At 39.4% G+C, this 18,101-nt stretch overlaps 1 long non-coding RNA gene across 1 annotated transcript in view; it reads left to right on the top strand.

Moving 5' to 3' along the window:
• The window catches only part of LOC121109114, a 129,838-nt gene that overhangs the window by 93,396 nt on the left and 18,341 nt on the right, over positions 1 to 18,101 (top strand). Inside the window, exon 2 of the long non-coding RNA XR_005844033.2 lies at positions 16,727 to 16,904. This is a non-coding gene — a long non-coding RNA (uncharacterized LOC121109114). The remainder of the gene's footprint in view (positions 1 to 16,726; positions 16,905 to 18,101) is intronic.

An 18,101-nucleotide genomic window follows, 5' to 3' on the forward strand; every position in this document is an offset into this window, starting at 1 on the left:
CATGATGTTTTGTTTTATGAATGAAGATTTGTTGTAGGAATAAGTTGTTTAATTGTTAGTTTGACCTAAGTGTCAACACTTCACAAACTGTAGGATTTGATGCAAGGTTTTGTTTAATTCTCCCTTATGTGACCATCAGGAGAAGAACTTTGAAGCCCCAGATATAACAAAAATCTTTGTTTTGTCTCAAGACCTAATATCTTTCATAACATTCAGCCAAGGAAATGGTGAATACCAGTCTGGGAAAAATCTCTATAAATTGTCATAACTGCTTGGTACAGATAAAATAACCATTTCTGGCTGGACTCAGGAGCCTGGAATTTGGTACTTTGTCCACTCCTCTTAAATCATAGCACAGTCCTTTGCTGAGCTAATATGCTCATCCATTTGGATAGGATATGCTGTTTGTTCTGTTGCTAGGCTAAAATGCCTCTTATTTTAAGAACAGCTGAATCGCATTGCTCTCATCCTTGTTTAATACACATCTTATGTAGATTATATGAACCGAATTGGCCTAAGTGAGAGATTAAGCAAGGGATATGCAGTGATTATGTGTACCTCTAAGTGTTAGGTTGTGTATTTAAAACTGTGCTGTGTATATTTTTCTAAATCCATTCACATACTGAGTATTAAAAAATCTCCCATCACAATATAGGGGTTTTCCCAAGAACAACTTCTTAAATGCTCCTTTAACTAGTTTTGTTTCCACTTTGTCAGACTTCTTTGCTGAATCATCACAAAAGTTTACTGGATGTTTTCACAACTTTTGGCTTTGCTACCATCTCCACCCTGATGAAGCGAGCCATTAAGTCAGTGTAGTTTGGGAAATACCCCACTGTCACTCTTCTGTCAGACATTAGCAAGTTTCAGGTCTGTGAACAATGAAAAGAAGAAAAAAAGAGAGAGACTGGATTTCTTTTTCTATACTTCTGTGTGTTTTACTATATTTACACAATATGTTTCCATCCTCCAGCAGTTAAGCTCAAGCAGATGGTTTAAGTGGAACATTAAACAAGGAGTGTACTACTCCTTTTTTGGGGTGGAATCTCAGGCCAAACTCTAGTGTTCAGAAAGCAATTTAATTTGCTTTTAATTAGATTAGGGTGAGGACTAAACCTCCTTGCTGCTAGTCATAACTCTTCTCAGAAGACAATTTATCACAAAACTAACTGTAACCAATGAACTTGATTGTTGGAGAGAACCTTAGGGGGTATGGAAACCCCTCATTTGTCTCACTGTCTTGTGAAAGTCTCCATAGGTGAGGGCTTCACAACTCCCCAGGCAATGTGTTCCCTTGAACATACCTTCCTTGCACAAGACTGAGTTCAGTGGGTTTGTGACTATACTTGAAAGCTGTCTGGCTTGGAGTCCTGGAAGTCTTTTGGATTCCAGGCAGCAGTGTCTGGGCAGTCGGAGTTTAAAGCAAGCTGCTTCAGATGAGCTAGAAATGGCTTGGCACAAGGGGTGGTTTTTGTGACACAAATAAGGTTAATTCTATTACCACGCTATCAATACTGTGGCCTCATAAACCCGTGCTCGTCCTAATGCCACAGAATGCCTTGCTGGTTATTTGATCTAGCCACTGCTGCACATATTTCATTTGATGTCTGTGTCAGCCTCAGCTTTTTGTATCATCTGTCAGGTAGAAGATCAGGAAGATCAATAGTAAATGGGTCTTGTGGTTTTCTTCTATTTGCCAGAGAGTGTGTAATGTTATTCTACTTACGATAATGTTCTCAGCCTTTTGCTAAGATTGTACAATGAATTCTTTACAGATATGAGACCAAGTTACACTGCACGTTGTTTTGGCAATATGCTTACAACCTGGCTTGAAGTTGGCAAAAACATAAGCAAAATGGCTGGTGATCAGATTGCTTTATGATAAGAGTAAGGGATATCAGAGGCTCATACACATTGCACGAACCTTTCTGTATATATCCACACAATAAACAGAGTAAATACTTGCAATAGGTTGATTTTATTTAGTGTGCTGCTAAACTTGCCAAACAAATTGCAGTGATAGAGATGACAAAAGCACAAGCAATGAGGACGTAGTCAGAGGTGATAGTTTCTTCATGGCTGAAAGGACAGTGGCACTTATCTGGCACAGCAAAATTGGAATACAAGTATTTGTGCCCTGCAGATTTTACATATAAAAATATTCAGTTTCTGTCAATCGCAGTTTAGCCAAGAAGGGTATATTTTCTCCATACATCTTAGGTCTCATGAACATTTATGGGACTCAGTCCTGTAATCTTATGTGTGTAAAGACACATAAGCATATGGGCACTATTAAACTCCTGTTCAAAGCTTAGTGATGCAGCTGTGTGATGTGGTTGTAGATTCAAGGCAGGAATCTTATTGTTTCCGGTCACTTAGTGCAGATTACAGTTTTTCATAACCCCCCATTCTTTCTGGATCCCACTGTGTACTAAGGGGATCCTCATGAAACCTACCATAGAAAAAGAGCAGAAGTTTAGGCAAACATGTTTTTGGAGGGAGAAAATATTATTCCATCATAATAATGAGAACATTAGTAGGCTTACATTTTCTTTCTTTCTTCTTCTTCTTCTTCTTTTTTTGAAAAAAAGGCTATTTTTTTTAGAAGAGATTGATTTCTCTGAAAAAACTGTAAAAAGGAAATCAGTTATTTTGATGTCTGGAATGTGTCAATGTGCTTTATGTTGCTATCTAATTTTTGTTCTGAGAACATTACACAGACTCACTCACTCACTAATTTGGCAAATAAGGTCCCACTGCCAAAGCTAATTCTAGCTGTGAACATGTAATCAGTTCTGTGGCTCAAATAAGTGTGTTATGCCTACATTTAATTTCCATATGTGATTGTCTGTTGGGTTGCTCCCTCCACCTTCCAACAAGTGCAGTTATGCAGTCAATACAGAAGCTCACCCTGTCATTCTAATTGCAGTTTTCCTGTTTCAACACATGAAAACATTTATTGTGTGGGTTGTTTAGATTTGTTTTTATTGTTAATATGTATATTAATAAGACGTAAGTAAAAGCCAAATCCTTGCTCCAGACTTTGTGGGTGTATGCTGTCAGGCAGCTGTCAGCCCAAAAGGTGGGCAGTAGGTTCTTATCTGTGATATTTACTTGATTATTCTGTATTTGTGTAGTGGTAGAGGCTCCAGCCAACACTGGGGCCCTTCAGAACCCAGACTTGTGCAAACACAAATATGCCATCACTTCTCTGTGCCAAGGAGGCTGGGACGATCTGTCCCCAAAGGTGATTAAAGAGGTTAATGATCAAACTGTCCGTTTTCTTCCGGAAGACAACCAGAGGAACAAGAAGAGCAATGATCAGGAACAGCATATGATGGCTGTGCCTGTCATGTGCCACAGCTTGCTTGTATGGCCAGGAACAAGCCAAAGTCTCTGTTAACCTCACTTCCTGCATTGGTTTGGATTTCTCCTGCAGATTCCTGGCTTTGCCCCAGAATTATCTGTGGAAAATGGATGTCGTCAATAGAACTTTAAGTAAATTTGGATTGACTGATCTTGATTTGTTTCTTTTTAAATAGTGAAGAAGGATGAATCAGATATATTACTATTTAGCACGGAGACGCAAAATTGAATTTCTGTAAGCAGTCAGGCAGGGGAAGTACTTTCAGACACTTAGCTGAAATACAGTGGATGGATTAGATTTAAAGCTTCGAAGCAGTTGATGTATATTGTCTCTACCTTATGTCATCCTGCAGCCAGCCCCATGCCTGTGAGAGCACTTAACACCCATGCAGTGTAGAGAATATAGGAATAGGCACAAGTTTTGGTGTCCAGCACTGAGGGCACAGTGGGACTGAGCCAGACAGCCTGCAGAGCAATGTGCCTAGCCAAGTGTACAGAGAAATGTTCTCGTGTTTTGGGAGTGGATCTTGAGAGTCAGCAGCTGAATTTCACAGCCATGCCCATCACAGAGCTAGTGGGAGTGTTTCTTGAAAATCACTCAGGAAATGTCTTCCCATTTTGTTCTGCTGCGACTGTTGCCATTCTGTTTTGCCTTCCTGGGAAATGTGGTGTCATCCTTATCTTCACACTGTAATTATGGAGATAAATCGTCTTTCAGAGTAATCTTGTGCTGTCATGGTGTCCAAATTTCACTTCAAAATACACTAACTCTTGGTGAGAAAAGAAATCAGTCAAGCCCAAATTCTTGGAACATGATTATTAGGAGCATATATAAGCTTGTTGTTGAATTTGGTCTTGCTTTAACTGAACCAAAAACTTCAAGTTCTGTTTAATTTGTCTTCCAAACTCTGAACTGAAGGTATTTAGCATTTTTCTTGGTCTTTCTGAATAGAATATGTAAGATATTGTAGTGGAAACGCCAAGTCATGGCCTGAACCAGCAATTGAGCACTTAGTGGGAAGGCAGGGCCAACGCAGGGGAGCTCAGGTGCAGTGCACCTCAGTGACACATTTAAGGGTTAGCAGTGGAGGTAAGACTATTTTGTTTGGATCCCTGTGTACCTGAGGCCCTCTGAAGGTGAGCGGCTTCTTTCCTTTGTTCTGTGCCTATGGCTGTTGCATGTGAGCAAATCCTCACTTGCTGCAGCCTAGAACCTTGTTGCTCTGCTGTCATTTCAGTGCTTTCCATTACATTGCAGATATGGTGTAGGTAGGCCAGAGATGTAACAGACTTAATAAACTAGCTTTCACTGTGTTGCTGACATTTTGTTAACCTGCCTGCTTTGATGCCAAGGAACCAACAGAAAAAAAGGCAGTTATGAGTCTGCAAGGAGACAGTCCAACCCCACACCTTTCTCAGAGTGTGCAGTGTATTAGAGCAAGGGGAGATGCTGGAAAAACCCCGGAGCAAATGTGCTGCCTGGATAGCTGCAAGTGGACTGAACTTCTCCTTGATGAAGGATAGAGGTATTCCTCCCCAGCTCTCAGATAGACAGCAAGCAGAGGAGAAGTGTGCTTTGCAGGGCACGAGGCTGGTGGAAATCCATCCATGTCATTCTTGCTGTCTGCTGAAGAGTCCCTCCTGGTCTATGTTAGGGTAAAGCTGTAAGCATGCTCTGAAGAATACATCCTTCCCTTCGATGTTGAGCTGCTATGTAAACACTCTTCCCAATTTAAAAATAAAATATTCTACGTAGATATGTTGTATTCTGATTCTCAGTTTAAATGTGTATCTGTACAGTTCAGTTGAACAGCTGACTGAAGCAAAGTTAGAAATAAATAAATGCTATCTTCCTGGCTTCTAACTGTTTAGTGGGGCAGAAGATGATTAGGAAGCCTGTATTTGTTCAGTGAACAAAGGAGTCAAACTATTTAATTTTACTAAATGAATGAGCACTGATAATGGAGTCTTGCTGTCATTTATTAATTTTACTACACAGACTTCTGAAACGTTTGTAATGGTTTTGTCCCTTCCATGCCATCTAAGGGCCAGACTGTGAATGTCATATCCTGAGAGGCAGTTGCTGATATAAGGAATGCAAATGGTATTTAATTGGGGTAACGTCACTGGCATTAGTTACAAGTCTGTTGAAGGATCAGTTCAATATTTTAGCCTCCTGTGCTATATATCCTTTTTATTCTGATTTTTCAAATAATGTCACAAATGAAAAGCACAGTATTGACCCTCCAAACTAGAATGTTGTTGCTGACTGCCTGTTCCTAGTTAGCCAAAGCAAGAGAGAGCAAGCAAGTGGGAGCTCTACCTTATAGGAAGAACTGCTGTTCAACCTAATTATTACAGATTATTAGATTAATTTTCTAATTGGGTAGCCTAATTAAAGTAGCCCCCCTACTAGCAGTTGGGAAGAATATATCTATTATCTTGTGTTCACTTTCTTTGCTGCTGCTGTGTATTCAGCTCCTTGCAAAGTGGCTGCTGAGAAGGATGACCGCTCAAATGGTTGCTATGCTTGCATCAGTTGCCAGCTTCTAGGCGTATTCTGACAATAACAAGTTTTGACAGAATTTTAAAGCGTTTTGCCCCCCTGTTTTGGGGCGATGATGAATGTGCCATACAGATGACCTTTACACAAGGCCGCATGTTAATATTCAGAACGGTGCTTTTGTTTGTCTTGAACAATGGTTGTCATTAAAAAAGCTTGGTTTGCCAATATGCCCCCCTGGTCCAGCGCCGGACCCTTCCTGATTGGACACTGGGAAGCATCATGTGCCTTTGACTGAAATGACATGGAAGATGTATGGTCCAAGTGCTGTCCTCAGCACCACTGCTGTGATGGGAAGAAAACTACTCTGACCCAAATAGACCCGCGCTCAAACAATGTCGCACCAAACGAAGACAACATATTGGGAAGAAAAATGCTTGTAAATTGTGTGTGCTGGAAGATGTATTGGCCAGACGGCCATAGGGCAATCTTTGAACTATTGAAATCTTTAGAAATATTGTTTAGTTCTTGAACAATACTTACAAACATAATTAATCAAGCATAGATGGTTATTTTCTCTCTTTACATACTGCATCATTTTGGAACAAGAATAGGGCTGTCATATTTAGTTTGCTGACCACTTCCCAGGTGCTTGCTGGCAAAAGCAAAGTTTAAAACATACATTTCCACAGCAATCCTGAAGTAACAGCCCTAGCAGAGCTCCTGGCCTGCTCCTAACCCCTGATGTGCTTCAGAACTTCCTCTTTGTTTTCATTTTTGTTTCTGCATTCCTTTGACTGTGACGCACAGTTTTCATTTTGATTTATAGTCTTTTTATATGTAAGTATTACTAGGAATAAATGCGATGTCTCATCAAGAGCAGTATTTTAAACCTGACGTGATGGAGCAAGGTAACAGCTTAATTTTAATATCTAATTAATCAGATATGTACCTCTCAGGAGACCGGCAGATACAAAGTTCAGCAGAAGAACTATTATTAATAGTTTGTAGTAAAAGCAGTAGAAAAAAAACTAAAGTGTTTTCTAGAGAAGATCACTGGAAAGACTCGTGCCATGAATTCTTTATTAATTGAATGTAAGCTGAGTACTTTGATTTCTTTCCAAAATTCAGATTCTTTCAATCTACATTCATACTGATTTCCAGATTCCGGTATCTCTGCATTTACATTATTGCTGTTACAACAAATGCTTACTGGTTTCAAAATGTTCAACATACAGCTTGTGGTCAAAGACTTCTGAACTACTGAAAGTAAAATAACTTGATGCTTTGAAACTAATTTGTACAGACAGTAAACAATTTATCAAAATGTTAAAAACCTTAATACTCAAAATATTATGTACAGCAGGAGCCATAAGACATTGAGTTACTTTTGTAATAATCAAAGTAAAAGTCACTGAAACTACATTTTAATAATTAAATTTCTGATTATTACATCAAATGCAAACAAACAAACAAACAAACAAAAACCCCCAAAGTAATTCTATGGCTCAATGTCCAGGTGGAGACCAGTTATGAGTTGTGTTCCTCAGGGATATGTGATGAGACTGGTGCTATTTAATGTTGTGACACAAACAGTGCACCTTCAGCGAGTTTGCAGGTAACACCAAACAGAGTGGTGTAGTTGACACACTAGAGGGAAGGGATGTCACCTACAGAGTTCTGGACAGGATTAAGATGTAGACCCGTACCAACCTCATGAAGTTCAACAAAACCAAGAGCAAGTTCCTGTGCCTGAGCCAGGGCAATCAGTGGCTTGAAAGCAGCCTTGAGGAAAAGGATGGGGGGGTGTTGATTGATGTAAGACTCAACAAGAGCCAACAATGTGCACTTGCTGACAAGAAGGCCAATGGTATCCTGGGTTGCATCAAGAGAAGTGTGATCAGCAAGCCAATGGAGGTGATTCTGCCCCTCTACTCTGTTTTTGTGAGACCCTGCCTGGAGTACTCCATCCAGCTCTGGGGCCCCCAAAACAGGGACACTTAGCTATTGGAATGGGTCCAGAGGAGGGCCATGAGGGTGATCAGTGGGCTGGAGCACCTCCCCTACATGGATAATCTAGATGGGGCTTTTAGCAACCTGGTCTAGAGGAAGGTGTCCCTGACTATAGTAGGGGGCTGGAACTAGATCATCTTAAAGGTACCTTCCTACCAAAACCATTCTAGGATTTTACGTTGAAATGGTCTTTTAAAGTAAACTATCATTCAGAGAAATATGTATTTTACATCTCTTATGATCCTTGACTTTAAATGAACAGTTAGGGTTAAAAGCATGCATTTGAACAGCCCTCAGTGGCAAAACTTTCCCAGTTCAGGGTTGCTTGCTGTAGGAATGGAGCACATTAAGCACTTTTTGTTGTATTCAAATGCAAAGCGGTGAGATATGCTTAGAAAATATGGAACTGTTACATGCATCCAAGAACAGTTTGCAGTTGTATCTATACATATAAATTATTTCCTTTTTACAAAGTACTGTTTCTAGACTACTACCCTATAAACCTATTTTATGCTTATTTAATATAATAAGCAGTCCATATAAAAGCATCTCCATCCCAACCAGGCTTGAGGTGTTATGGGAAAATGTTCAGCTGTTGCTTTTCAAGGTCTGCTGCACAGAGAGCAGGAGCGTCCTGTGCTAGAAGTCTTCCTATTTGTAGAAATGAGTGGAAATAAGCCAAATGAAATTCAGTGTTGATCAGGCTAGAAACACTGAATTTGTGGGTAAAATAAAAATCAATTGGTGGCGCTTGAATTTTCGGAGTTAGTGCATGCACCATGATAACAAAGTAAGGATAGCTGTGCAGATCTCCAGGCACTCACTTGGCATTCAGAAATTCAAGACTTTTAAACTGCAAGGACTGGAGATGTAGTAATTTAATGTAAAGCAGAAGATGAGTATTGAATTCATAGTGTGGTTGCAGCACTGTTGGCTTCAGAGACAAGCTGGTGACGTGAGGGATTCACCACTGAGATAGCTACTTACCCAGCAGGTTTTGTGCTACTTTACCTTAGTGACTGCTACTCTGATGCATCACATTATACCTTTTTTCTTCCTCTTTTTCCATCCATTTTACAGGAGAGGACAAACCAGTTGTGCTATGGTAAATCTGAATGTGGCTTTGCCAAGCTGCCCTCACCCATGGATGCTTCCTCACTGGACTGAGGGAAAGAGAGAACTCAAGTTGCTCAGACCCAGGATGGAGATGCTGCTTTAGGTGCACTTTCAGGGCTTCAGGAGGGGGTCCACAGAGGGGCAATGCCCAGGTTAATCAGCTGTTGGACAACACTCAGCATTCTATACTCAAAGAGCAATTTAAATATTGATTGCACTAGGAAATTGAAGGTTTTTTCCATAGGTTAGTTTGTGTCAGTTTAATGTAGAAGAGGAATGATGTTTTAGCCAAAACAATGCAATTGTGAAATGATGCTGTGGCTGAGCAGTGCCCGATCCTCAGTGTAATGAGAGTGACTGAAGGAACTTGAGGAGTGACTGAAGGAACTTGAGGAGTGACTGAAGGAACTGCGGCTGTTTAGTCTGGGGAAAAGGAGGCTCACGGGAGACTTTAATGCTCTCTTCAAATACCTGAAAGGTGATAGCATCGAGAGCAGGGTTGGTCTCTTCTCACTGCTGACAGGTGACAGGACGAGGGGAAATGGCCTCAAGTTGCGCCAGGGGAAGTTTAGGTTGGATATCAGGAAAAACTTCTTTACTGAAAAGGTTGTTAAACACTGGAATAGGCATCCCAGGAAGGTGGTTGAGTCACCATCCCTGGATGTGTTTTAAAACCGTTTGGATGTGGTGCTCAGGGACATGATTTAGCGGAGTGTTGTTAGAGTTAGGGTAGTATGGTTAGGTCATGGTTGGACTCGATGATCTTTAAGGTCTTTTCCAACCTGGGCGATTCTATGATTCTATGATTCTATGAGCTGGCCTGTCTGATGAGCTTGTGCGGTGCAAATCAAATCCTGGGCTTTTGATTACTACCTCTCTATATCCCAATGAGGATGGTGGTGACTTTCTGGCTCTGCCATGACTGGAAAATATGGCAGCTTTCAGATACCACTGCATCCTCTTCTGCCATTCCGAAACTCGTCTACACCAGTCACCATGGTGTAATGTATCTTTGTATACAAGCAGGGAGCATGTTATGCAAAACTTTCTGGCTCTTTTGGTGCGGGCCTCTATATGTTGGCTCAGTTGCTGAGCCAAATCCTCACATCTCTTTTCCATAGGTTAAGTCAGCTTTTTCCACATCTGCCAAAGCTGATGCAGGTGGAAAGGGACAGGGGCAGCAGCCAGCTGTGCCAACCCATGCAGCATAATGACAGTGCCTGGGTGGCGAAGGGTGTCTGTGTCGCTGGCAGCCCCAGCATCCCCCGTTACTAAGGCACTGGGGACATTCTCTGGGCTTCTTCATATTCTGTGGAAAAAATGCTCAGGCAAACACCTTATTTCACAGAAATTTGGCATGACCATCTCCTTCCCCACTGCCCTGTTCTTCCACCCATCTCCTCACAAAGAGGTTAATAAATGTTTACTTTTTTTTCCCCTGTTTCCATATGGTTCATTCACAGGCTTTTGCTTGTGTGTGTATGAATGCTCACTTGCATTGACTGCTGTGAGGGAATTGTTCTACTAATGCTGGCCATCTTCAAATCAATGCCGGCACATAACAACAGAAAGTGCCTCAGATGTAGTGGTTTCCACAGGCCTATTGTTAGGCCTTTGTTAAGCATTTTTGAACCTAATAAATAATGTCAAAAGTCTCTATCCTAGCCAAAAATGTTCCTTTTGAAACAGTTCTAATAGTATTTTTGTTCTGCGATGTCTCCCAGTGTTGTGAAGAATTTGTGCCTCACAATAGGAATCTGGTATATCGCGTGCCACTTCACTATTTTTTGTTAAATTTATTTTGAGATAGGAACTCTTTCTTTTCTGCAAAGACATTCCCATTTCTTTACATAAACATTTCTTTTTCTCCAATGGCCATATCACTTGGAACTTTGATCTTGTACAAGGTTGCTACAAAATTTTGCAAAGTACGAGAGGATTAAATCTTAATGATGATGGAATGAAGGAAAGGAAAACAAAATGCTCAGCTTAATCATATGTTATTTCAGTGAACCTTCGTTGTGTTTTGTTGTGTAACTCATAATTAAATTAAGTCTAAAGCAAGGTTTTAACAATTGCTTTATGCACTGAAAAACAACGATAATGATGGTCAGAAATGATCACAGTACTCCCCTCTGGCTGTAATATCTATTCATCTAGACCTTAATGACTATTTATTCTGAGACAAACTCCAATTGGTGACTCACTGTGATTCATTATATTTTATATAGTAACTATGAACAATAAACTTGAGCTGTCCTTAATCTGTAGTTTAATTTGTGGATAATATTCTCATTTCTGCTGTGCAGATCAAGCTAGTATGAAGCTCATTTGCAAGACATATTTTTATTTCTGTGCAGTTTACTTTGCTTATTTTAATTGGACTCTGGGGAAGAATGTCAAAAAGCCGCATTTCTGCACATTTATATTCTCTTTGGCACCAAAATTTTTGGATGCCATCTGTACTAAACTACCGTTTAGACTGTAGGTGTTTTTAGTCATCTAATTTCAGTTTAGTGCTAAAAGTGACACTTTAGTTTTTCTGGCTACAGGTGAAATAAATACTAGGGGATGTACAGTAGGAAGTGCTTAGTTGGGATGTCATGTGAGAGGGCCTGGAAGAAATTTCTCTGCAGTTGTAGAGGATGAAACCTCATTTGGGGCACAGGCCCTGGTAAATTGAGCTTCTCATACTCTTGACAAAAGTACAGTGGACTTATGTCTGTGTCAATTTCAGTCAATGTCAGACAAAAAAAGAAATGCCCTTGCGCACAGTTACAGCGTTCTTGTCTACTGAGCTGTGACAATGGTATGAGAGTGGGGAGTGCCAGCTGTCCTGGCCTCCCCTAGAGAGAGGCTGTCAGAGTCTTGGTGTTAGTTGTCCACATAGGAAAAGGGGATGTATCCTAGCGTGTGGGAAAAACCACTGGAAGAAGTCCTTCTGGAAGTAGAGGTGTGTATAATCTATTCAGGGAACATGAATTTTAGCAGAAATTGTAGCAGTAGACTTTTTTTTTTTTTTTTTTTTGTAGCTGTCATCTTCCAAATTTGACTTGTAAACTGAAACCAAAATAAAAAAAGGTCTCTCTGGAGAATATTTTAGCCAAGAATAATGGTTTTCATTTAGAATTTAAGTAAGAAAAATATCAAAGTACCCACCAAAAAGAAAAAAAAATAACCAAACTCCCCCAATTAAAATGGGTTGTTTAAAAATAAGTGTTAAGAACTTCCTTTGACTACTGAACTACAAAGAGAAGAACTTGAAAAAAAAAAAAAAGATTAATTGGTAGGATATGTACAATAGTAGCTTTTGAACGTGGATGTACTATATGCTACGGCATGAGGGGAAAAAACAAGATGTTGAACTTATTCCTAATGTTTGAAGAATCAATATAACTTCAAACAGAAGGAGTAAGAAAGAGGCTCTAACTTGTGTCTACATGCACAGTGATTAATCCTCAAGGTGCATGAAGTGTTGGTCTCCTGCTTGCTTGCTCAGTTGCTAACAGCTATTGTATTTGCTGTTTCTATTTAGGAACTGTAAAAGACAATCAAAAAGATCAGTTGGTTTGGTTTCCATGGTCTGTAGAAATATAGTGATCTCTTGGATGTCATAGAGGACATAACAACAATTTTTTTCCTTTCACAAATCGTCGACTCATGGAATGGTTTGGGTTGGAAGGGATCCTTAAAGATCGTTTAGCTCCAACCCCCTACCATGAGCAGGGACACCTCCCACTAGATCAGGTTGCTCAAAGGCTTGTCCAGCCCAAAAACTTCCAGAGATATGGGTGGCATCCACAGCTTCTCCAAGCAACCTTTTACAGAGTTGAACCAACCTTCTTCCTTCTATCCAGTAGTGCAATTGTTTTATTGTTGGAAGAATCATCTTCCTCATCCTCTGTTCTTTTGTATTGAAAGATATAAGATTTTCTACCTCTCTTTTTGTTGATGCTGAAAGAAATATCTCTGTGGCAAAGGGAGCAGATGCAGAGCAATCCTTCTGCAGTGAGCAGAGGCCTAGTGTGAATGACAGGTGAGGTTTTGTTCAGTAATTAGAAACATGAAGGTTACTTGGTGGATTGGAATTCTCTTTGAACTGCAACTCACTGCTTTTCACCTGCAAACATAAAATTATATTTCCAAGAGCATGATCACACATTTCACTGTATTTTCTTTGAAATGAAATAGGATTCCTGTGGGAAATCTTTACTGATTTTGGTGAGATATTTTTTCTATGCTTCCTTAGTGTGTAAAACCCATGAAAATTTTAAATTAAAAAATGCAATGGTTGTTGATGATAATGTGATGAAAACCTAAATCTAAATTCAAGGATTTTTGGAGATGGGTGTTCTTGGTGATCAGTATTAACTATTCCTTTTGCTATGCATATTTCTGCAATTTGTACTTCCTTTATTTTTCAAGAAATCAAGAAGCCACTTAGTTCTTGCCCTTCCTCTCCTCGCTTCTGCCTTCATCACTGTAGAATTCATACCTTTGAATGATTCATTTAGCAGCGTGACTGCCATCTGTCCTTCAAAGCTGCTCTTTCACCTGCTTGCACTGCTTGCAGTGACTCCTTAAACTTCTCTGACCTTGAGAGCCTTTGTCTTTCTTCAGTGTCTATTAACATTGCTTTTCAGCAGAGCCCTGAAGAAGCATAGGTAATGATGACAGTAACCCCTGTGATATAGTTCACCCATCCTGAGCAAGTGTCCCAGTCTTCCCTCCAAGGCCATGACAGAACAGCATGAACCTTAGGCTGGTGCCTACATCAGCTCTTGACTGTGTGCTTTCCACACCGCTACTGCTATGGCTTGTCTGGGAAGACCTTGCTGTGTGCATCTGGTCTGGCTGCCTTTTGGGCCTGATACATGAGGGATATTGTTTGGGACTGCAAGGGGAAAGACTGTATGTGATTCTTTGTTCTCTTTAAGGAATAGAAAGAAATTTCTTGTAAGGAATTTCCCTAGAAAATCCAAGGGTTTGGTAGAGGATCAAGTGAAATAACTGGCTTACACCCAAAGGATGTCTTCTAGACAGCCTTTTCACCTGGGCTCTCCTGTCCATCACCAGGCTTTTCTGAGAAGGACTTCAGCTTCAGGTCAGATAACAAATATCAACTGGCTCCTTGGAGCTTCATGTCAGAGTAGGATTTTCCTTCTGCTCCTTGAAACAGTGCCATCTGCACAGCTTTTTCATGTTCGTGAACATCTTAAAGCACCTTCAGCCTTTACAGTAGAGCAAAGAGGAGTGCAAATGTTTAAACCTTCAGATTCAGGTTGCTTGGACTCCAATTTCCTGTGAACAGCCTATCAGAGGACTAAACTTACTTGTGAAAAGTTAAAAGAGCACTGTCCTTTCTCACAATACTGTCTAAATATTAGAATAAAAGGGTTTTCCTAATCACTACCAGTGCTGTGCTTGAAAGAAACTTGAAAATCAAGGTACAGTGGTTTTGCTGCCAGAAGTTCACATTTTCCAAAAAGATCCTGGAATATGAATTTAGCCAATCATTTAGATGATGACACTTGAAAGAGGACAAAGATAAATTTGATCTCCTAATGACAGTAAGTGAATTGTATTATGTTAGTCAGGTGTACACTCCTGTGATCAGAAGAAATTGAGTTTTTTAGAGAGGAAACCCCCTGATGTCTTATGAAAGCATTGGAGACAGCTATCTGAAGGCATTATTTTTATCTTTTTTTCTTTTAATGTCATGCTCAGAAGTATATCTGAAATGTACTTGAGCACTATCTTGCTAAATGATTCATTTCAAGTATATTGTCAGGTGAATTCAGTACATTTGCTCTTTACTCATTAATAAATGAATAGAATTTTTAACTGTTTGCTACCTGAAACAGATCAAAGTTTGCTGTGGGAAACTTCCACCTGTATTTCGTAGAATCCTTTACTTCTCATCTTTATTCACAGAGTATGATGGTTTTTCTAAGTCATCTGTAATCATCTCTTTCCAATGATTTGAGAAATGTGTCTTCCGAAACAGAACAGTAATAACCTGAAATTAAAGCTTGTTCTTGGGTGCAGGTTGAATGGGAGAATGGAGATTGCTGGAGAACCGTTGTCTGTGTTAACATTGTACAAGCATATGTGAAAAGCTTATACTTGTGGCAAAGATTTAAAAAAAAAGCACACAATTTCACTGTGCAACTTTGCCTTTCACAGAGACACACAAGCAGAAAATGTGACCCAGTGTTTTTCCATTATCCTCTGAATGATATCAATCTCAAGAAAAATTAAATCCTAATTGTACTTTAATAAGAAAAAAAGACAAAACCTGACAACACTTGTCAAGATAAGTCTTGATACTTGATACTGTATATTGCTGTTTATTCTGGTGTTAATGATATCTGTGCACATTTATCATCACAAAACCTTTTTTCGTGCATGTCTCTTAGCTGAGATCATGTTAAAGCTGAAGTGTTTCTTCCAGGTGTCATCGTTAGGATAATTTTTTCTAAAATATCAGCTGATATTTTCCTCAATTTCTGACAACAGAAATAGATGCTAGGGGGATATTTTCTTTTTCTTACTTTGAAAAAATACATGTGGATCATGAGAGTAAATGAAAGGAGAAAAGATGCTCTTGTCTATATTTTATAGCTGAATGTGGTGAGGAGGAAGATGATGTTACTTAATGTAAAATTGGATGAATTCTTAGATCCTGAAAATAAGAATTTACATGTGTGCACAGAATTTACATGTGTACACAGAATTTACACATGTTCACTGTATCTGTGTTTGAGTTTGGAATCTTAGATTTCCTCAGATGCCACCTGGTCTGCACAGGTTTCATGTGTTCTGCATGTGTAGCATCTCCTTCCATGATCTCAAAGGCTCTCCTCTTTTGCTCCTGCCTGTGGCAGCATGCCCTCATACCCAACATCAGAGCTCAGCAAGGGGATAGTGGTTCCTCTGTTCGTCAAACACTCTGGCTGCTGAGCCATGGAGGAGAAGATGTCACCTGAACAAAATGCAGAGGATGAGGACCGTGGTGTTGTGGGTGGTGAAGAAGCAATATGGGAGAGGAGAAAGGATGGAAGAGGAAAACTGGGATAGTTACATCGTCTGAGTTGCCAAATATTGCTGGGGGAGGAATTTTTGTACTTTGACCTCTGACAAGGCATTTCTTCTGAAGCTGATTTAGTCACATATGACTGAATTGCACAGGAGACCAGCAATTTCATGATTATTATTTCATCCTTATTTTGACTGCTGTAGTTTAAGATTGGTTTTGCAGAAAGTTTAAAAATCACAACAACAGTTTAAAAATAGTTAATTCTGGAAGAGGCACCAACAGCGTACCATTAAAAACTGACTAGGGCCTGCTACTGGAAGAGCTTACAATGCTGCCTCTGGAAAGACATTACTCATCAAAAAAAAGCTGAGAAGTATTTTACACCAGAAAAAATGACCTTGTAAACTCTTTAAAATGTTGAGCTTTGATTAATATTTTAGCAGATTGCTTTGATTTAAAGAAAGTATGACAAATACAAGCAAAAATTAGAAATGCTTTACAAATTTAAGTGCCTGCAGTTGCTTTTAACAGTGAAAGGGTAGATAATGGTGAAGAATCTGTTACATTCATGCTTCTTAGTCTTGAATAAATGGGCTCCCATTACAAATCTTGATTCTAAATTTAAATGTGAATTTGAACTTCCTCAAATAATCTCCTTTTTTCACGATCTTCCTGCTTTGATGGGCAAGGCCATTTTATGGTGACTGAAAGAGAACACCACAAACCATGTTCTCAGAAACTGAATGCTGGTCCATGGATCCCTGGGGAGATATGGAAGTGACACCAAATCAGAGACCACTTCTGTATTTTAGCAGATACAGGAAACTGCAAGAAAATTCAGCTCTAGATTCAAGGATTTTCCAAAAGGTAAGGACCCATCCACTGTTTCAAGAATGTTTTTTCGTTCTTACTGTTGTCTTGGCTGGAGGCTGGAAAAGCAAGAGGGAAGAAGCTATCAAATAAACAATATATGCTAAATCAGAATTACAAATGTGGAAAGAGAAATGACTTCTTGCCCCCACTGATGTTATTGGTAGCTTGCTAAATTCAGTGGAGTTGAAATTTCAAGCTATTTTATTGTCTGAATTAGTTCATAATGGAATGTTCCATTGCTGAAGATGTAGATGCAAATAACTCCGCTTAAATTCATGAATAATTCTGCTGAACTGAGACTTTTTCAGGCTTGGTGCCTATATTCCTATGTAATACTCTAAGTGTCAGAAACAAGAAAAGAAAAAAGATAGATAGGAAAGTTAGATTAATAATTAAAGTAATAACTGGTTTTAGATGATTAAATGGTTTTAGATGCATCTTTTATTTCACAGAAGATTTACTAGAGAATTAATTTTTTTAAGTAAATCTAAAAGGCTCTTTATAGTGGTAACTTTCATGTAGGTGCAAAGAGAACATGCACACAAAGATGTTTCTGTGGGCTGTAAAAGTACTGAAGAGAGAATTTGTATATAAGCAAAAGTATTTTAAAAATTTCCCATCTTCATCCTTTGAAACAGTTGGTAGCGACAAATTATTAAAATCTATTTCAGTACCTGAAATGGATCCATTCCCTCTAGCTGTGCAAAATGCAGTGATTTCTGCAAAAGAGTTGTGGAAGTTGGAAGTACACAGATGAAAAAGTCATGGGAAAATTCCATGTTTCTCTCAAGGTTTCTGTTGTTTTTACCTTTGCTTATAAGCCTGTATCCCTCTTGTCTGTTCCGTATTTTGGATGCATGTTGCTAAGCACTGCCATACTTAGACTCGAGTTCACCATTTGTCCATTTGTACTGCTGCTTTTTAATCTTCATCCCTCTATGAGATTACATCAGTATTTTGTGTTTTCCTCCCCCACACCCCCATACTTCCCCAGTTTAAAGATGTGCTCTTTTAGGTTTTTTTTGTGTGTGACTTCAACAATGTTCTGTTCACATTTCCTTGGATAGAACCAACAATTGCTTGTTGACCCATTTTAACCCCTTTTGAGCATCATCTTCAAAGTGTAACTGTCCTTGACAATGAAAGAGACCTTCCTATTGTCTGGTCCTTCCAGGCAATCTTTAGCATTGA

The sequence above is a fragment of the Gallus gallus genome, chromosome 1 (assembly GCF_016699485.2).
Source record: "Gallus gallus isolate bGalGal1 chromosome 1, bGalGal1.mat.broiler.GRCg7b, whole genome shotgun sequence".
NCBI classification, from domain to species: domain Eukaryota; kingdom Metazoa; phylum Chordata; class Aves; order Galliformes; family Phasianidae; genus Gallus; species Gallus gallus.